This window comes from Meleagris gallopavo, chromosome 1 (assembly GCF_000146605.3).
Source record: "Meleagris gallopavo isolate NT-WF06-2002-E0010 breed Aviagen turkey brand Nicholas breeding stock chromosome 1, Turkey_5.1, whole genome shotgun sequence".
NCBI lineage: Eukaryota > Metazoa > Chordata > Aves > Galliformes > Phasianidae > Meleagris > Meleagris gallopavo.
Genome location: NC_015011.2, coordinates 43,070,645 through 43,092,604, shown reverse-complemented (window position 1 = coordinate 43,092,604; position 21,960 = coordinate 43,070,645). Strand labels below are relative to the sequence as shown.

The 21,960-nt window shown below is 41.5% G+C and overlaps 1 long non-coding RNA gene across 7 annotated transcripts in view; it reads left to right on the top strand.

Moving 5' to 3' along the window:
- The window catches only part of LOC104910403, a 47,496-nt gene extending 26,802 nt beyond the window's left edge, over positions 1 to 20,694 (top strand). For 5 of the 7 annotated variants that reach the window (XR_004160098.1, XR_004160105.1, XR_004160100.1 and 2 more), the window contains one exon: positions 983 to 11,880. This is a non-coding gene — a long non-coding RNA (uncharacterized LOC104910403). Of the gene's footprint in view, positions 1 to 982; positions 11,881 to 14,936; positions 18,279 to 18,713; positions 18,826 to 19,491 lie in introns of those variants that run through there. The other 2 variants (XR_004160102.1, XR_793039.3) reach the window with 2 other exon arrangements.
- Positions 20,695 to 21,960: the final 1,266 nt, after the last annotated feature.

Sequence of the window (21,960 nt, the reverse complement as noted above, 5' to 3'; positions counted from 1 at the left end):
CGTCATTTTCAGCTTTTCAAGTCTAGAGTCTGGCACTGGTTCTTCAAATCTGTGTTTTAAAGCAGAATCACCCTCTATACATTACACAAGTGATTATTCGAGTAGCACAAGTCGTTTTGACCAACTATCACTTCTGTGTCTTTTTGTCCTTAGGGTTTCTCCCAAACAGGATACTGTTTTCGAACTGAAATGATCTGCATGTGTCTTAAGAGCTAAGCTGTCTGGAAAACACTTTGATCAAATTCCAGTACAGTTTTTCTAAATGTGTTTCTTTTGCCTTTTGCTAGCTTATCCCTGATGCTGGTTATCCAAAACACCACCTGCTGTCAAGGGCAGTTCAGGCAATTTGAAATGTCTCTGTGTCCATGAAACAGTTAGGTTTAATTTCTGCAATGAATTACCAAGTGTATTTAACTCAAAATTGATTCTTCTTCCCTGCCCTCCTACCACCAGCAGTCATCTCTTTTCATCTGTGAAGGTAATGATGGAATTAGGTTGCTAAGAACCTGGAAGGTTTGCTTTCTCTGTACCAAATTTAACATAATATATGCAAGAAGCAGGACAGTTTTTCTGGTTTTCTGCCATATCATATAACTCTGGAGTCTGTTTTCATGACTAATAACATCAACTACTTATTTCAGTTCATTTGGAGAAGAGGGGAAAAAATGGGAGGTATAAACTTTGGAGGTGTAACAATACAGAAGTACAGTTCTCTAGTAAATATTTCAGAATTCCAAGAGAGTCTGGAACATGGGAATAATACTCAAGGAGACACACCAGATTTGTATATGGAGTGGATGCCCAAGAAGTCTGATTCAAAGTGAATCTGAGAGTAGGTTTCATGGTAGTGATCTGTACTGTGTATCTGGATCAAGAAAAGAAGGAAGGAAAGAGAAACTGAATTATTTGAGAGTATATGTGGACCGTAACATAATAATAGTTCCTGATTCTTATTTTTTTTTTAATTTCTTTTTTTATTCAGGAGAACCTTAAATACTGTGGATTAATGGAGGAGTGTCAACAGAAGATTTGGACCTTTGCTGCCAGAAGGCTGCATGCATGGTGTTACCATCACATCCTCTGAATGTGCTGGAGCTTTCCTATCAAGGTTTTAATTTCCTGCCACTGATTTTATTTTTAAATTTTTTGAGACATTGGAAGATCTTTAGCCACTATTGTGTATCAGCAGCTGAAAGGATTTGTGAGGATGAATGTAACTATTTGCTCCAAAAAACCTAGATAGCTCTTTTCACTCATTTTGGCAAGTATCCATGAACACATTTAAGTTTAGAGAGCTCTGGAGTAGTTCTTACTGCAGTATTTGACCAATGCATTGTATGGACTGCTCTCCCTTTGTAAGTGATGAGAAGTTTTCTGTGCAGGCAGCCCAACCACTGGAAGGTCAACAGTCTGATGCTGGCTTAAAATCCATGAGATTGATAAGTTAGCGGACAGCATTTTAAAGTTGAATTTCATAACTTGTTTTCTGATCCACTATGCTTGTCATTATCAACTACATTTTCCTCTTTTGTTCTTCTCTCTTTCCCCCATTTTCTTATATCTGTTGTCACCCAACTTTGACTATAATGGTAAAATTGCTTTTTGCAGAATTCTGTTAGAACAGAATGTTGGCTCTTGGAGTATTTCTGATACAGCTCATAATGAAGAGATTAAATATTGAATTCAGTGAGGCAGTTCCAAGCAGGGTTTTACATTATTTGAATAGAACCAAAGCCTGCTTACTTGGCTCCCCTGGAACAAAAGAAATTTCACTGAATGTTATATCTGTTTGTCAAAGTCTGTGGTACTTGCTTTTGTCTTTGGAAATCTTTAGACCTCACATAAATAAACACCTCACAAAAATATATGTTGCATATTTGGCATATTTGGAGAGATGCTGCAGCTTGATGACAGGGCCACTCTTTGAAAAGGGACTCACCATGTGTTCCCAAGAGACACATCTCATTAAAATAAAATGCAAGGAAAACACGAACATATCGAGAATAGTGGTCAGTGTATTTCAAAGGCAACAAGCTATGCCAAGAAAAACATTGTAGTCATACTTCCAGCTTAAAACAACATTTGGGAAGCATACTGGAAAGTTTTCTACTTCAGTTTCAGTTGAGTGCCAGTGTAAGTATTCAAGCTTAAGTACTTATCTGAACACAGTATAGAAAATACAGAATTAAGAAGAAACTGTCCTAATATTGGACCACTTTTGTTATCTGGTTGAAAAACAGGTTGCTCTTCAAGAGAGAGCAGAAAGAAGGACCTAGAAAATAGCTTTTTAAAAAAATATTTTTATTTTTTAAAAAGGGGGAATCTAAATTGGAGAACCAAGTCAATCACATTTATATGCAATAATGAATAATGTATAATGCTTTCTGAAAACCTGAAAAAGAAAATAATTTTCCTTACAATAGTGGTAGCTAAATGGAAAGCTGGTGGTGAAAACCCTTGTTTTAGGCATAACAGTCTTAGTTGCAGAGTCTTTTTAACGACATTACACAGAAGTTTCTACTGGCTACCTGCTGTATGAAATCTGTTCTGCTAAATATTGCTTTTTTGAGAAATTATTAGCAGAATAAATATGGCACAGAATTGATAAAAAACAAGTCAAAATAAATGTTCTTTTAGTACACATTTCTATGGATAATCAGGGAAAACAGTACGAACCGAAAAGGAATGAACAAGAAGAGTTAAAAGGATGGTAGTGAAGCTGTCTGGTTTAGGTGACTTCTAGTAAAAGGTGATATCCAAAATGCCCTGCACCAGGCAACTGAGAACACCTGAGGTAAGAGGATCTTATAAGCTGGCAAAGGGGCCTCTTCCATTTCTGGATCTTCTGGATATCCGGATATTTCTGGATAGGAGGCTTGCTTTAATGGCTTGCTTTAATGGGAAGTGGCTAAAATTGGGTAATGCTAATTATCCTTCATGTGTAAATTTTTAAACTAATAAATTACCTCAAGTCTTGTATGAAATATCATGGAGACACTTAATTTCTATTGGTTTCATTTCCCAAGAATATTTTTATTTCTTTCACTCTCGCAAAACAGGCTTACCTAATTTCCAAATGTCATTCCTTGCACAGCTACTTTATAATCACCAAAGCATTACTTCAAGGTTTGGCCTTATCGTAGGAGAATCAGAGATGATATACAGTGAGAAACAGTGCTTACTAAATTTAAACATCAAGGCAAATTGTTATCTACATGCAAGACTTTATTTTTATGATCATTTATTCATTGCTCTTCTAGTGTACCGGGAGCTGTGCAGCACATATTGCTAGGTATAGTCTTTGCCCTTTGAATATTGATGTTTTGGAATTCTCCTGAGAATGAAAGGCAGATTGATCTACTCTTGAAGCTTGACAAGCGATATGCTTATTTTTCTTTTTAGAATGAGGAAACAAAATGCAATCGCCATTCTTTCTGAGCATTTGAAAAAATTTATATAGCAGATATGAACAGTTGCAATTCTCATCCTCTTTTAATCACACTGGATAGGCATACTTAGAAATTTTATGATCTGATTGCCTTCTTCATATAATGTATTTCACTACCACGGATGGGGATAAATGCTGCTGGAAAACGGCTATGAAAGGTAAAGTATACATTATTCTTCAATGTGTCACATTTATCTATTTAATAAACCTGGTTCATGGCTTTAAACAACTATAGCCAGCCATGAATAGCATAATTTGTCAGCCCAACGGGGCCTGGTTGCAGAGCAATTAGGACGCCTATCCTCAGAGAACAGTGAGCATGAGTTCTGCTTCATATATGTGCTGACAGAGGTTCCCAAGGGATCCTGCTGTAAGTGAAGCCTTAGTCATTCCGGCTGGCAGGTGGACAGTGGGCAGAGGTGATGCCAACAGCCCTTCCCTACTGTTTTCTGCAGAAGTCAGCATGCTGAGTGAAGCACGCTTACCTAGGTCTCCTCCCAAGACTCAGGCAGATGGTGGATGTGTTTGGCAGACGCCTATTGCTGCCCTCTTATGGACAGAGCCAACAGTGATCAGGAATCTATAACCAGTCAAGATACATGGTAGTGTGCTTCACGCCTAGAAAACCTCTGTGGCTCAAGTAGTGGCAGCCTTATCTTTGACAGTGTTAAGATTATTGAGGGAGTCAGTAACGAAGTAATCTCTTTGCTGTGTTCTGCTGCACAGACTCAAATCTTTGTCTTGCTGAAGATGGCTGCCTGGTACTTCCTTATTCAAAAAGGCAGACTGTCCATGAAACTTGTTATAAGAGCAAAATGGATTAGGAAAAAGGCACTATTTGCAAGCAAACTGAATAACAGTATCAAATCTGATGGGTTAGTCAACCAAAACCCAGACTTCACAACTTCTTTGATAAGAGAGAGATTATTAACTTTCAGTCTGCTATTCACAAAAATAAGGAGTAAGCCAGGTAGAAGTGTTCTGCTTGCAGAACTTACTGAGAGGTCTCTAATAATCTAATTGTAAAATCTTCTATTAGCATGGTACGAAGACAGAAAACAGCTCATATAACACCCTGAAAATAAAGTGTCACAGTAGAGCTGACAGCTTCTGAATTATGGCATATATATTGCATTTAATATTAGCCTCAAATTCGACATAATTTTTTGTTGGCTGTGCTTTGCTCAATGAATGTAGTCTCTTCCACTTGCAGAGTGCATGCAAACAGACTGTGCCCTCCTTGTGTGTATTCTGTAAGTATGTTTGCAGTATGGAATACTTGGTATCCACAATACAAGCTGTGCTATTTAGCTGTGATTAGTTACTTAAGTCATTTGTTATTATTTCCATTACCTAACTGGAGGAAAGGAATTTATAATTAGCCTGGTGAGCTTGGCTTGCTGAATAAGGCAGTAATTTGTGGGATGAGATTTAGCAGTGAAGTAGAATTAGGACATTTTTCCTTTTCTTAATTAGATGGATCTTGTTCATAGAATCGATCCCAGAAAATTGTTACTCTCAATACTTTAGGAAAAGGAACATATTAATTTTTAATACTGTATTCTATTGAAAAAGGAAATGCAGCTATGTTTTATACTAACTATGAGCAATATTATAGAGTTTGGTTTATGTAGGTCTGTAAGTCTGGTTTGGTTTATGTGAGTCTGTACACACCTGAGATGTGTCTTTTATGTACTTAGATATCTTTGATCTATGGGCTGTGGCTCTCCTCATCACCCTTAATTTGAGCCTTAAATCAGTGATATAGCTGTAGGTTGAGGCTAACAGTTTGCTACTACAGGTTTATAGTTAAAACTCTTCCTTGCTGTTATGGCATCTTTTCTGTGCAACCTTTGTAGAATTGCTGAAACATATTAGGAATTTTGACAGTTAGGAGCCAGGAGCTTATTCCTTCTTCCATGCTTAGTAGGACTGGAGGTTTTTCTAGGGATATATTTAATGTATAAGTTAGGATAACAATAAGAGTAAGGTCTAATTGGGGACTTCATCTTCAGTTGAATCTGTTTGGGAATATTATACCTGCCTAAGGAGTATTATCCTTAAGTATGTTGTTCAGTGTCAGTCTCGCAGTTCTGTGTATAAGCTCAAGCTTCAGTATTGGGTTGATTTTAATAAGCAGTCTCTGGTACCTCAAGTTTTAGTTCAGTCTATATTTGGCTTTCAATTTGTGGTTTGAACTTCAGCCAGCAAAATGGAGAGACCGAGATTAGCCTCCAAAGTGACAGAGAAGTACATTTGGGCCTCTCACTGGTCTGTGATGAGCACGAGAGTCTGAGCAGTGCTTTCAGAGCAGTCTTGACCTCTGTTAGGTTCATACAGAAATGCTACATTAGGTGTCAGGATGAGTTATCTTCAGAGTGTACAGAGTGTGCTTATCACTCTTCATGGACTACTCAGAAAAAGTAGTCTGATGGGCTCCCAGCTCAGATGTCTCCACCAGATGCCTACTGCTGGATGAGATGAATCAGGTCTGTTTTTGCACATTGGCAGTAGTGCTAATGAAGATCAGTTGCATAAATGTTCAGCGCATCAGTTGCAACCTAGTACTGCAGTGGATTTCTCTCAGAATATTTTGATCTGAGGTTGCTGTCCTTCTCAGTTATTCTGAGTAAAATTTTGAGTCTTTTTGACAAATATGGAAATACTATAAAAGTCAGAAAGCTGGATCCAAAGTAGGTGAGTTCATTCTATCCTTGTTCAGGCTTGATCAAGTTCTGAAGCAAGTGTCTTTCCACAAGATGCTGGGTGGAGACACCCTAGGTTCTGTAGCTCAGCCAGTCTGGCTATTTCAGTTGGAAAATTCTGTTTCTTTTATGCTTCTGTGCAGGCCAACTTTATGCTGCTTCTCCTTTCAGACGGATGTGCAGATTCACCTGGCTCCCGTGCTTTTGATAGAGTTTTCCTCCTTGAGTTCAGTTGCTGTGAAAACAAACAGTAAGCAATACATACTGTGCCTTTCATCTTTATCTGCAGAGTCTGCTAAGTCAGCCACCTTCTCCTTGTACAAAAGAGGAAACTAGTCGTGAAAAGGCTTGACTGGGAGCTGAATCTTACTTCTGTGAGGGTTGGGCTTGGCGCAGAATTCATTAATCTGATGCTCTGGCTTCAACAGGCATTTTTCCTCCCTCCTTCCTCCTCCTTTCTTTTCCTCTACTTGGCTGGTCGTCCTTGTCTGGCTCTCCCCCCACCATGCTAGTTGTGAGCAGAAATGCTGAATAAATTGGACTGGGGAACAGTTCCAGCTAAAAAAAGATTATTGTATTGGAGGTTCAGATTATATTTCAGCTGAATCACTTCCTTAGGAGACTACACAAATGTTTATGCTGGGAAGGCAGTGCAAGAAGCAGGATTGGATGTGAAGTAGGAATGGCTTCAGCTGACAAAAATATAATGGCTGCCAAAACCTCAGTCACGGAAAGTGCTTTCAGACCAAGGGCGAGTGAGATTGAGATCTTAGATTGAGATCAAGTGACCTGGATAGATTGTTGGCAATGGACCTGCTTTGAGCAGGGAATTGGACTCGGCGACCTGCAGAGAAACCCTTCCAACCTGTATTATTCTGTGGTTCTATGATTCAAACTTGAATCCTGTTTCAGACCTCCTTTGGCTTTGTAAATTTTGCACTTTCATCCTTTAAATGCATCCATCATGCTGTTCTTCAAGAGCACAAACACAAAGCTAAGATCAATACCATTCAGTGGAGGCAGAGGCCCTTTGACCATTTGGTTTACTGAACATAGTAAAAGCCACATCCCATGCACCCCAATTTTCCTTAGTAAGAGGAGTATAATTGTGACTTTTCTTTATTTTTATTTGCTTTATCTTAAATAAGAATTGCAAATGTGGTGCTGGGTGAATACTGTTGTGTTTTGATTTGTTACAGCTTAATTGTAAACAATGAGAAAGCTGAAAAGTGTTGTCTAGGGCAGAAGCAGTAGTCAACCTCCTGGCTGTTCTATTGTCAAACTCTGATACCTGTGCTTCTGAGCCTGTTCCTGCATGGCAAGTGGCAAAGCAGGCAGTGCCTTTGGTGGTACAGGTCTACCCTTGAAAACCACTGTTTCTCAGGATCACTTTCTCAGGGCCACTGTATGCTGGTAGAGTAGATAGCATAGCTTTGTTGAATATATACCTCTATTTCCCCTTTTAAAAGAAATAGATAAATAAATAAATAGTATGCACAAAAATGTATGTGGAAGATCTAGTTCTAAACTTTTGCAGTGGTTTAAGTGAGAAGCAACTCTAACTATGCAAAGGCAACTGGAATGAATCATGTCCAAGATATTATGTATCGAAGTGGGTATTTGTAAGAAATGGCATAAGCCAATACACATCTATTTCTTTGACATCTAGAACATTGATGGATTCAATGAAGAGGAATAAATACTCTGTAATACATGACTCACCCCATTCTAAGTTGGACATACAGATTAATTCAGATGAGTTGTACTTTAGAAGTGCTTCTCCATTGCACTACAAATGTTATCTTGACAACCAGCTCAGTTTTGCTTGTTTACTTTAAAGACACCTAAAGTTTTAGTGAGATGAATATCACCCCTGGTTTCCTGCAGGCCTACCTGGTGTCAGGGTCTAACATGGGGAAGTGAGAGCCTCATCCTGGTACCAACATGAACGTGTTTAGGCCTACTTGGATTTGATCCATACTGAAGACAGGGGCTTGTGGTAAGGAAAGAAAGACAGAAGCATAGTGACATGCAGAGCCATGCTGGAGGGCATCGGCCGTGCAGGGTCCTCATGAAGGATATCATAACTTGGGGAACATACATCCAGGGTGATATGCAAGAGACTGCTCATAGCTGGTGCTGCCCAGACAGATGGCCTGTGAGTCCCTGAAAGGCAAAAAGAAGCACCGCAGTAAGATGGTCTGGGAGAGAGATACTCCCAAGTCTTCTTACAACAGTTCTGCCTGCATTTCTTGCCTGACAGTAAGTACTCCCTCTGACAGAGAGTGGCACATAAGTTGCATTGCTTAGAAGCCGACAGCAAATTATTATCTGCAGCATGTGAGGTATATTTTAGAGGAACTGTGTTTCAGAGAAGTATTGTGGAGGGCCAGGACCCTATCGGCAGCTCAGGAGCATAGTCTGAACAGGAATTCCCTGGAAGCAGACCTGATCCCAGTTGAGATCTCCTGCCAGTTGGCTCCCTTCTCCCTGCCTGCACAGCTGTTCATATTGCTGTGTGAAAGACTGGGCTGGGAAACTGATGCCACAGAAGGTATAACATGTTCTTTATTATTTTGCTGTGTTGTTTGCTGTCTTAAGTGGGTCTGCTGCCAGATGCCCATGGTGTGGTTCAAACATCAACCCTTGCTCAGAGCTTATTTTTCAAGGCTCAGCACAGCCTAATGCAATGAATAGCTCTTGCATTGCTTAAAAAGAATGTCAGATATTTGTAAGCATCATTTATACAAATAACATGCTTAGTGAATAGGAGATACCAGGAGATAAAAGGCCTGCCAGGTATCTTGCATGTATCCCCCATTAGCTTTCTGCTCATGTCCTTTCAAAATCATTCCCGCTGGCTACCCCTTTTTCTGGCCCTCAGAGAAGATACTATGCCACAATAAGCCCCTTCTCCTTTGAGTCCAGTGAGCTGGGAGACAGTCACAGCACCTTTGCTTACCATCAGTGACTTCTTGGAGAGACTGAAATCAATCCTCAAGGAGGACTTGCTCTTTTAAGGAAAGTCAGTGAGCTTTTGCTATTTACTGGTTGGCATATGTATTGCTTATTTGAACCAGAGAAGGCAAAACCCCTTGGGCCTGTTGCCCAGGGCTTTATAAGTTTATTTGGGAATGGCTGACAGCTTGCTATCCCTGGCTCTGTGCTTCATCCTGGGCATGTAATGTGCCTCTGAGTCAGCTGCTGCATCACCTTGGTTTACATCATGGTTGCATTCTGTGATATAAGAAGGCTGATTCATGTTGATTCACCAGCAGCTCAAATGTCAATGTGGTTTGGGCAGGGCAGAAAGCAGGGGATCTTTCACCTTTTATTCCACCTAAGGAATGAGCATCTTCACTTGCATCCCTTAGCCAAATTTGAATATGGGAAGATTCACTGTTCTGCAGAGCTTTGCTGGCAATCTTTATTGTTCTCTTCTTCAAGGGGCTTTCTGAGGCCTGTGATTGCAGGAACATGATGGACTTGGGCTGTGCTGCCAGCCTGTCCAGGTCTGCAAGTAGACAATCCTCTGTATTTCTTGTTGGCTCATTGAGTCTCATCCTTGAGGATTTTCCTTCCTTTGCCTTTCTTTTCCACATCTTTAAAAAGGTCCTAACCCATTCCTGTCCCTTTTAACCACTCTCACTGGAGTTTGAGAGCACTATGACACAACAACATAAAAAATGCTACAAAATGTTCCTTCATTTTCTGCACAGCAGCTGTGGACAGAGTGCCGTGTTATTAAGTACTGCAGTGAAAAATATTGCCCTTTGTGTGCAGGAGGCTTTCTAACAGCTGAAAAATCTGCTTTCTGACCTGCTGGCATCCTACTCCGGGCACAGCTATGGCAAGCAGTTCTCAACCTCAATACACCACTCTCCTCCTTCTTCTGCTGTTCATTTCCATCCCTGCTGCATCTCCCAGCTCTCTCTCTGTGACAGTGTAAGTGGGGGAGGTCTAGAGAATCTGTCCAGAGAGGCCTAAGTGGATGGTGTGGCAGGGCAAAAAGAATGGCAAGAAAGGTGGACTTTGTGGGTCCAGGTAAATGCTGTTGGAATGGAGACAGAGATAAGAGGAAGCTTTGTTGTGCATCAGATGAGGGAAGACTCACTGAAGGGACAAGTCATATATTTTGTAAGATACAGCTAAAAAGCTTAGACATATTTCTAAGCACACCAACTTTCTTGTTGAATTGGAGGAAAAATTCAAAGGCAGCTCTTCCTCAAGGGTATGTTGAGAACAAGCCTTCCTTATGCAGACTCTGCTCAGAAATAGGTTTGACATCCTCTTTAGTTCCTAGAGTTCAAACCAGTTTAACATCTTTAAACACTTGCCTGTTTGTTATATAGCCAAATCCCGTTTGCTTTCTCCAAAATTAGCAGAGCTTCTGGAATAGTAAAACTGACCAGGATCAGTCCCTTCCTGTTGTCTTTGTGCACAATTTCCCCTGATGTTTACTGGATAAACTGCCTCAAGCTAAATATGTCCATCAGTGTATGTGCTAGGGCTCTGTCCCAAGGCTTGCCATGGTACAAGCACTGCGTGAAGGAAGTCTCGTAGCAAATGATAACATACTATCTTCGTGTTTCTAGTTTACTGAAGGGTAATATAGGATATGATCTCAGGGCAGACTGCTGATTTGCAGCCTCTTCAGGAAACTGTAATGTTCACTTAGACACTATCCTTAGCCTGAATACATTAACTCACTGCTGAAAGGATAGCCACAATTTAAGTTAATTGTACAGTTGCTGGGAGCAATAAAAGAAGAAAAAGTTTCTCATTGTAGCTGGTCCTCCCACTCATGGGATCCGCTGGTCTCGTATCCTTGCTGTCTCACACCACAAACCAATGGGGACAAAACAGTATTTTTGGCTCTTGTTTGAGTTGGAGGAAACGGGGGAAGGACTTCTTTGTATTCTGTACAGCTTTATTCAGCAGTATTGTTGTATTTTGCTATAATTTTCAAGTGTTTCCCAAAAGATTATCAAACCTATCCTGAGAAATATCTATGGTTTATTTTGCTTTATTTTGAAAAAAGAAGTTGAGATAAAAAGAAGTGAACTTGAGAGAATTCATGCCAGGGTTTTCTGGCTTTGGGTTTTGGCTTAGCTTATTAGAATCTTGGAATGGTGAGCTGTTCAAAAGTCTGTTTGGCAAAATGCAATCCAGATTTTTTCCTCCAATTTACAATGTAGGGCTGTGGAACAGGTAACCAGGAGGCATTATGCCACATCATTCCTCAAATCTGGAGAGTGAGATAGGGAGAAATATGCTGTTTGCCTCTGAAGTGCTAGCATTCGATTCCAAAGGATCCCTGAGCTTGTTGCTGATAGGAGGAAGCTCTTACTCAGATGTTAGAGCACTGTCTTGGAGATCATGGTCTTGGCCTCAAATTCAGGCAAGAATTAGGTATCATTGTGCATAGAACTTTCCCCAGACGTTTGGGAAGGGCTGGGAACCTTCAGTAGCTCTGTGCATATTCACTCCTCTGAGAAGGGGTTTCTCCAGGCTTTTGTGGGGGAGGGGGACAAATGCTGATGAAAGCAAATGCCAAAATGTGGAAACAGATTAAGGCCAGCAAAGCTTAAAACAGGAGACTGTTCCCTCTTCCTCCTTGCAGTCAGCCATTCTTGTTCTTACAGAAAATTTCTAACAGTTGCAACACAAGAATTTGTGTGACCTTGTGGCATACTATATTGGAAAAATTGCTTTTTTTTTTTTTTTTCCCCTATGAGCTGTTTTTCAGCTGGATCAGTTCTCTGATCTGGTTCACCATGTGGCTGTACAAATATTTATGATGGCACAGTACAACAGATGATCTGGGCTGGGAGATGATGTGGGAGTGGGAGAAAGCAGGGACTGCTTCACTGGAAATTTTGCACACTTGAGAGAATACCAAATTGCATCTGAAGGAAGAAAGGATTAGAAGTGGGATGACACATAGGAGAAGAGAGTTGAAGGATATACATGATTCCCCAGAAAGGAAAATGTGGCTTAAAATGCCAAATGGTGCAACTACAGGAGGTGAAGATGATTTCCAAATAATACAGTCTGCAGGTAGTTCAGTATTTCATCCATTCTGGAACTTCACCTGGAGGGAGCTGGGAAGCAGAAGATGGAGTTGGTGGGCCAAAACAGCTGCAAAAGTAGTGGGTCTGCATGGACATGATCCCTACACTTCCAATGAGCTACAAGATCTGAAGTGAGATCCTATGGGAGAATATGACCCACAGATTTATTAAGCAATATTTTCCCTCTGGGCTATTTGCAGTAGCTTTTTGGGCCCTTCATGCTGCAGTGGCACAGCACCTGGCCAGGCCCTCGCAGCAAGATGGTGTAGCTTTCTGCCCTGCCCATTGTCATTGTGCACCATGCTTTCTGTTACTGGGCACTTGGGCTTGTTTGGGTTAGGACAGGTGCCCTGTCTGTACCTGTCCATACTCCCCAAAAAGGACTTGGCTGTAACTTTGGGTGGCCTCTGGCAATTGCTTCAGTATATCTAGATTTTATGCCAAAGCATCCTATTTCCAATGCATCCAGCTGGAAGAGAGAGAAATGGGGAACTTTTGTTTTCTGCTTTTTGAGGCTCTACCATGTTTTATAAAATGCTTTGAAGATATTTCCCAGTCCAAAAAGGAGCTCAAAGCACACTTCACTGTTACTAAGCTAATGCCATTGATGAGTCTATTCAAAGGATCACAGCAATGTGTGTGCTGAAAGGACTTGCTGGACAGGATGGACAAAATGCTGGGTTGCATCTCTGCTGCAATCTCAAGCACCAGTTGATACTTGCTCTTTTTCTCCAATACCCAAGTAACAGTTCAGACCTGGTTTTGAACCTGTTAGCTCAGCAGTCCAGATATAGGGAATAAAGAGTTCAGCAAAAATGTCCTGTCAGAACACTTGGATAATGTGAGCAGCACTGAACTACGTTGCACTGCAGGTTGATGGTTGCCTCTGTCCCAGAAGACCAATGTTTGAATCTTTTCACATTGTTGTAATGGACTGCATTTCTTACATACTACTGAGATAAGTTTTCCCTGTTTACAGCTGTCTGCCCCACTGTTATGTACTGTCCCTCAGTTATACATGAGATAAGGTGAGGGCATTTCTGCTCTGTGCTCAGTGTCCCAGTAGGATGGACTGTGTGCGAATACTCTGAATGTGGAATAAATACCATATCTGATTTAGTACAGCAGTTCTTGTGTGCATGTTCCCAGGGACAAATGAATCGGTTCCTTTTAGAAATGAAGCTTATCCAAATGAGTTTTCATTTTTCACTGGCACTTATTTCAGAAAGTACAGTTTCAGTCAGTATCTCCCTATCTTTTCAGTGAATTATGTTATTATACCTCCACCTCTTGAGAGGCTCTCAGGATCTGTAGTGAGATCAAAGATGTCAAGTACTCTCTGATCTTCATTAAAAGGGAGAGGCAACAGGGATTGGGCTGGCTCATGCAGTGGAAAGATCTTTTAAAAATCTTGGTCTCTTCAGGCTTCAATAACAAAGCAATCATAGGATGACTTAGGTTGGAAGGGACTCCAGAGGTCATCCAGTTCCAACCCCTTGCTGTGGGCAGGGCTACCACCCACCAGCTCAGGCTGCCCAGGGCCCCGTCCAACCCGGCCTTGAATGTCTCCAGGAATGGGGCACCCACAGCTTCTCTGGGCAGCTGTGCCAATGCCTCACCACTGGAGCAATGACCCTCGTGTGGCTAAAGGACACAGGATAAGAGGCAGAACAGTGCTGGAATCAGACACTTTAGTTGCTTCTTTCTTTTGCATTCGGGGAAGGGTCTTTCCAGAGCAATAGGAATTCTGTGTTGCCCCTGTGCTGAGCAGGATGGCAGGAAACCTGATGGGAAGGAGTAGCCTTGGGAGCAAGTTTGTAGCTTTGTCTGCTGCAAGCTGAAGGGCAGCACCACTGGGCTTAAAAGCAGTGGATGAGTAAGAAGCAAAATATCTCTGTTGCAGGAGGGGATGTCTAGAGCCCCAGTGCCCTGCTCTGGGCAGGGAGGTGGGATGGGCGCAGGCTGCAGGGCACTGCCCTGCCTGCCCATGGGAGCCCCATCCCAGAGCTGTCTGTGGGCCTTTTCCAGCTTGCACTCGGAGATGTGAATACATCTGAGCTGACTAAAAATATTCTTATCTATTATTCAATATCTCTTCATCTTTCACCTTGCTGCTGGGCTGCTTTGTAAAACTTTAACAATAAGCTCATTTGATTGAAGTGCAGATAAGGAGTCAGCTCCTGTGTGCAGATTTTTGCTGGAGAATGGTTCGTGAAACCCATTGGGTCTGTCTGCTAGCTTCAAGGCCTATAGACACTGCCATACTGCCAGGAGAGAATGCTTTGTTTCCATAGAAGTTTCAAGTTCATGATATAAGACAAACATGCTATTCAACCTTTATTTAAAAATATATTTTGCAAAAGCACTGAGCTAGACACCAATACCCAGGAATGCCGAATGAGCTGTTCACTCATCTGAAGCAATGTTCTAAACAAAGTATTTTCATGACAATGTTTTTTTCAATTGAATGATTCTTTTTCATCAGCGTCAGAATGTTTGGTGAATGTATCTGACAGTATTTTGTTGAGGAGTGCATAATAGCCATGTGTTTGAAGCTGAAAGATGAGAAGAAATGGGGGAGTTACCTGTTGTGAGAGGAGAGTGCTGGAACAACTCTTCTCCCTGCCATACTGGTTTGGATATTATAACACAGTTCTGGTTTTGGAAACATGCAGATTTTTTTTCTTTCTTCTTTTTTTTTTTTTGCAGGAAAAGGCAGTGCACTTTTCAACATGACCACAAAGAGGAATTGCCATCTCTAGCCTTGCTCAGCCTGAACGTGTGCTTCATGAGAACATCTGTCTCATGAAGGTGATTGTTCAGGAATGGTAGTGGAATCCCAACTCCAATCCGTGGTGGTATTTATAGTCCAAAATGTCAATCCTACCCACATTAGATGATTTCACCACAAAGTATCTGACTGGTTGCCCTAGTGTAGGTAGGTGGATCTTGGGCACCTACTGCTGCTTTTGCCACTGAGGTGGTAGTTGTGGTTGTGGTGTCTTCTTCACTTGTGCCAAAGAATTGCTTTTGCAGATCCTTCAGATCTACTGTGTAAACAATACAGAAGGTAAACCATTTGTATCATCTATGTTCTCAGTATCTCCCTCAATCCTGATTCTAAAGGAAGTGATGTTTAAAAGCACTGGGGGGGAGAGGAGGGCGGGAAATAAAAAAGTCTTCTTAATTAAAAATTAATTTAAAATCTTACTAAGCCTCTTTGGCCTTAGCTATACTGAGAGAAAAAAAAAAACAGCACTAGTTTTTCAGAAAACAGTTGTGTTTAATAACATGATAATTTGTCACAAATTTCTGCCCTTGCCCATTCCAAGGACAAAATGAAGCTTAACACTGAGATAGTTAGAAAACATTTTACCTCATACATTTTAACACTGCATTTTCCCAGTATAGTGCTGGGCTTAGGTATTCTAATTTTATCTTTAGTAATTGGTTCCTAATTTTATTGTTGTGGCTGTTGCTCCCTGAGGGCGTTTGGAAATGAGATTCAGCATTTAAAAAAAAACCCTAGCTGAAACAGACTTTTAATAATGAAATCAATGAAAGAAGCATTCCTAACTATAAAACCTGAGCATAGATACATAAATAATTGTTACAATTTGTGTTTAGTGCTGATTTTCCACCCTGTTGCATTTAACCATTTTTATTGTCCTGAGGATCTGCGCAGATCTGCAAAACTCCATTTGGAATGGCTGATGGATGGCATTTTTTCAACCAAAGCGTTTTTCAGATGTGGTACAGTCCACAGGAAGCCTTTTGAAATAGAAGAGGACTGTGGCAGCCAGCACAGCATTATGGTGTTATGACTAAGGAGCTGTTTTGAAGAAGGAGAGATATTTCTTCTGATAGAGAAATAGATGATACTTACCCTTCACTTCTGTGGGAAAGCTGGTGGCTCCAGATGGGACGAGGTATGTCTGTGGGACTCTGGGTTTCCCACTGGGATGGCCAGGTGCTCCCATCCCTGGGTGCCCTTCTCCACATCAGCAGAGAAGATCAACAGAGATGTCCGTGGGGATTGCATCTGCAGACCTCTCCATTCCCATGTCTGTAGATTACTCAGATAGGATAATGTGTTTAAAAAAGGATTATCTTGCTGGGTCTTGTTTGCCAAATATCAGCCTGGAGCCAGTTTTTACAGCTGAGTTACAATGACCTGATAGCAGTGTTTATGATAGAAATTTTGCCAACTACTTGCTACCAGCGGCGCGCTGGTCCCTTAGTCACTGGAAGACTTTGCTGTCAGAATCACTTTTTATTTTGCAGATGGGAATATCTGCGGTGAACAGTGCTTGGTGCCTCTCAGCACAGAGGCTCCATGCTGGTTAGTGGTTAGCCAGCCTCACAGGCATTGCCTGCAAGCATCCCCATGCAGCGCTGCCAGCAACAACAGCGGCTGCCGCTTGCACAGCACTTTTCCTCTTCGGGCTGATCACGGGACGTACTGCACATGAGCTGTGGGTGCTGCAGAGCTGCCGCTGTGGCTCTCTGGCAGCCCAGGGCAGGAGGGGTCATGGTGGTAAGCAGGACTTTGTGCTGCCCACCACTCCTGCATGTGCCCCTGAGTAGGGGACGCAGGCACTCATTGCTTACTGGAGATTGCTACCACAGTGCCTGCCTGAAGATTGGACTCCTTTATCCTATGGACAGACATATCTTTATTGGGATAGTTTTAATTCACCTAGTATAGCACCACAATTCCCTCAGCTCTTTTTACTACTTTTCACTGGGGCAAAGTGGGAGTTTGTTCCTTTAAGGCAAATAGTTTTTGATTCTGATCTGATTTCCCACCCTTAAGGCACTTTTGGGTAAAGAATACCAAATATGCAAAATTATATCATGTTTCTACAGTGGAGTTACTAAGCCTCATTCACTCCTGTGCCCTCATGCCAAAAAAATTCTGATGAGGCAACCCCATGACAGGAGGGTTTGCTCTGGTGGAGCTGCAGAAGAACCTTTCTGTGGATATACCCTTGAGATACTGAGAAGCAACAGCCTTGTGTGTTGGTATGGCCAAAAGTTACCTAGAATTTTGATTAAAAGGAAAATGTATTTGCTGAGCCACCCTGAGTAACACAGCAACTTCTGCAGCAATGTGGTTGTTGTCACTGGTTGGGTTTGAGCAGCTCGTAGTCATATAAAAGAACATGAGAAATGACATTGTGATCCGAGACCTCTGAGCTTAGGTTGTGTGATACATTGCCTGCTTTTGGTTAAGCTCAGTATGAAGGAAATTGTTGCCAGTTGTCTTTCATTAATGCACTGAAAAAAAGGGCTGCATTTATGTTTTCCAGAAAGTTGCTGAATCACATCACTGTGTAGAATATATTCCTCAAATTGTCTCTCTCCAATCATGCAAGGAAAAGGAGGAAAAAAAAAAAGAGCAAACCTGTATCAAAAGATGAAACATTATAGGGGTTAGTTAAGGAAAAGTAATACTATCTTTTTAAAAAATCTCAAGCTGCAATGCCTAGGAACTGTAGGGCAGAGTGTTCCTTTTCTCTGTTACTGCTGCATGACCTGTCCTTAACTGTAAGTATTGCAGTCTTAAAGCCTGCTCTTGCTCCCCAGGAGACGAATGCTAAAGCATTCTTAGACCTTAGTGCGTGGGGGGAGAGCTCTCAGTATAAATTCATGTATAAATATTGTATGCTCTGTGCCTGTTAAGTTTTTACAGAAATGGAAGTTAGCTGGTGCACACTCTGGTGGCCAGTGCTTCTACATGGAGAATTCACAGGGATGACACAGTAAATTACACTTGTGGGCTTGCCATGTATTATGCACCATTTTCTCCTTTGCACATTTGTTATTTTTAAGATGAGGCCTCTCAGTTAAGCTTCTTACAAATGTCTGTACTCCCAAACCTACATCTTTTAGTTGCCAGTCTTTTGATTTTAAAGGCTGAATCTGAGTTTGTTTGGTAAGATCCACTTTCTGTTAAATTTTTCTGCTCACAGCTCCCTATCTGTTTCAAAAACAAAAACAAGAAGTCCTATCATTCTGTCTTTCCTTGGGCTGTAAAAACAAGGCAAGGTAAGGCTCTTGGCACAGGTTTGTATTACACTTAGCAGAAGCATTCTGCCTAGGCTGGGCCTTCTGGGCTGAACCAATAACTACCAACTTTCTGTACCTATAATAAATGTATACATGGGTTGAAGGTTTTTATTTTTATTTTTATTTTTATTTTTATTTTCATTTTTATTTTTATTTTTGTGTGTATGTGCATGTGAATTAGAATGAAAGTAATGTTTGATTTGTTGAAATTTGGACATATAAACAGTAATCACGGTATCACAATAACTCTGATATTTCTGTGTTTTCTGTCTTCTGAATGCAATTTTAATACTGATTAATACTGACTTAATACTGCTTCTCTAATGTTATCTGTTATCAGTTGTGCATTTTCTAGTCATTTTGTTTGCTCAGCAGGCAGCCCTGAGCTTTTCTTACTGCATTCTTCCCTTCTAGCTAGTGCTCTATTGCTTTGGCTGTAGATGTCGGAAGATGAAATTCTGCTAAGCTTTGAAGAGCGGAGGCTGAAGCATCAGGACATGCCAGCGACTACAGAAGAGAGAAAACAGTAAGTGATTCTTGACTTCTTGCAGGGCTCAGGTGTGAACTTGAAGATAGGGCAAGGAATAAAGGAAGGGAGACATGTAGCAGCAATCCTCTTGCCCATAGCCTGGGCAGGTGAGTGCTGCTGCTGCTCCACTTCTTCGCAGGTAACTTGATCAGGCCCTGCGACTGCTCCCTAAGACATGATCGTCCTCCACCTTTGGCCGTCCTTCCCTCAGGGCTGTTGCTTAAGGCTGAAAACCCGTCACTCAGTAAAAGCAGGCAGCCTGCTCCCTCTATAGGCTTTTCTGGTTATTGCTGCCGTGAACTGGCTGCCCAGGGGATCAGAGCTGCATGCGTGTTTTGAAAGCTGACAAAAACTCTTACGTGGGTGTATTTTGCATTTCTTTTATATGTAGCAATGATTTTTTTTTTTTTGCATGTTCACGTGTGTATATGCACGTGGATTCACGTTTGTGTATTTTTCATGTTGTTTAATGACCATAATGACCATACATGTAGTCATGTACATGTAGCTACTTCCTCTGCAGAAGGAACATATATGAAGCAATTTTTACTGTTCAGTCTTGTTTCTTTTTAAACCAATGCATTATCCTTTTTGTTTGTGAGCTATCTCTTTGATGACTGTGTAACCATAACACTCTTTCAATTGCATTCTACCTTTATTAAGGGAAGAGATGCTATCTGAACCACGGCACACTTCCTCCCCAGCACCTGCTCTCCTGACTGCACCAGCACTGCAGTTCCCGATGCCATTCTGATAACAAAAACAACCTGGATTCAGAGCATCCTCTTTGTTGCTTGGATCAGCTCAGGGAGCCGCCGTGCAGCCCAGCGCCAACAGTTGCTGCAGAGCTGCATGGAGGGAGGCAGGGTAGGGTGGGAGGCAGGTGTCCCCAGGCTGCCGTGGCAGCTGGGTGCCCCTTGCTGCAAGCGCAGCTCCCTGCCTGCTGCCGGCATGGGTAGCAGAGGGGATTCCCCTGCGGTGTCTGAAACAGCGCTGCAGGGAAAGATCCAACACATCTGTGGGTTATATATTAACAGTCAGTGATGACCTTCTGCGGGGTGGGGGAGTAATTCTCTCAGTGAAGCACTGGTAAAGAAGTGGCAGTTTTTCCCCTGTGCAGAGCACAGGTATTAGCACCTAGCAGAAGGCTGCCAGACAATTTCCGTGCAGTGATACTGTTATCAATTACTCCTTACTTTTAAAAATGTGAATAAATTGTTCTGAAGCTTTTGGTACTAAATAAATGGCTGTATATTGTGGGGAACAGAAGGGAGACGACAGGAGAAGTTTTAACTGAAACACCGAGGGCACTTCCAAGGAAGCACTGGGAGAGTAACACACGAGCTTTGCTTACAGAGAAAAATCTTAGCAGTCATTTCATGCTGTGCTCATTTTCTCTTCACCAGATCTGACCTTGTTCTGTGTTGAATGCAGTCTGCTGCAGTGGGGGTTATGGACTTTTGTCACTTATGGCACAAACAATTTGCTTTAAATTAAGCTTAAAAGTAAAGCCATACCAGAATGGCAAATCTGTACACCACTAGTTAAATGACTGACAGTTTATTTGTCTTTGGAGCTTCTGGTGAACACAGAAGTAGTAGTGAAAGAAAAAATAAAGGTAAGTTAATAAATATCTCACGTATGAAATTTATAATGGTCTTTCTATGTGGAATAAATTACTTTCCAGTGGTTACATGCATAGGTATACTGAGGATGATTTCATCTGGTGTCCATTGTGCACTGTGCATAAATTCAGAAGATGTTTTGACTAAAGATGAGACTTTCACAGAAGAGCTTTCATTTGGTCAATATATTTCACTATTTAATTAAAAGAAATCCTAGCCACGTTTCAGTTCAATTATTTGGTCTCTGGTGTCATTTTTTGACCTTCAAATACACACACACAAATCTTCGTTTTGACCAAAATATCATCTTTTTGATTTTTTTTTTTCCCAAAAAGCTTTTCATTTGAGTAGCAATATATCTGCATTAAATTGGATGATTGGAATTGTATTGTATGGAGTTTGTGTAGCCAAGACTTTTAAGTGCCCTTACATAATTAATATGAAACAAAATACCTGTGGTGTCTTTCTGTCAGGAACTCAGCTGGACGGACACCTGCTGAGACTCTTTTCCACTCTGTCAATATGGGAAGTGCACACTCTGTGCTCAGCAAGGTGAGATAAGAAGGGATTTGGATCACTAAAGGCTTGTAATAAATATCAACCAGCACAGGAGATTGAAGGTGGACCATGATGAGGGCAGGATAACAGCTATAATGTAGTTGTGGAAGGGAGTGCTAACATACAGGGAGATCAGGGCTGATATGAAGCTTGTCTGCTCCTTGGAGTTGCTACCACAGGCTGGTAGCAACTCATCCTCCCCAGACTGCTTCAAGGAAAAGAGAGGCATGAGTGGTGAAGAAGAGGATGAATCATTTTGCATAAATAGCTGGTGCTGTGGCAGCCAAAGAGGAGAAGGGTGAAAGGCCAAGGGGGAGCCAGGATGAGGTCAGAAGGAAGGATAAGCAAAAGCCAGGGATGAATGACATGGGGTATCTATGAAATTGGTGGAGTTCAGGATGTAAACGTGCTTAGGGGTAGTGGGGAGATTGTGTTTGGATGCAAGGGCACTGTATGTATCCTTGCAGTGCAGACAGTGGAGCTGATGCCAGAAGTCTGTCATACATCAATCTTGGAACTGCTGCCAGTTTTCTGAGTACAGCATGTCCAAGTGATCATTACGTGAGACTGCAGTTAGAAGCATGCAGAACAAGCTGCCTTTAAATCATATGTGGACAGGGGGAAGAGATCATCCATGACAATTTTGATCAGTGTTAAAATAAAAATGCTTTGCACTTTGCCATAAATTAAACTTTTGTTGTGACGAAGAGGCAGCAGCATCAATTTCTGCTCACTAGAATTGACTTGCACGCAGGCTTTGACAATACCATTTCTTTTCAAAAGAGATGAAGAAATTCTAGCATTACTCTCAGACAGTTATGCCATCATGCTCCTCTATTGCACCACAGTGTGTCGCAAAGAGTGCCTTACACTGCCGAGCTACCCACTCTGGGAAAGGAAAGGCTTGGGAGTGGCAGATTCTTTATTATACACATGATGTCATTTCAAA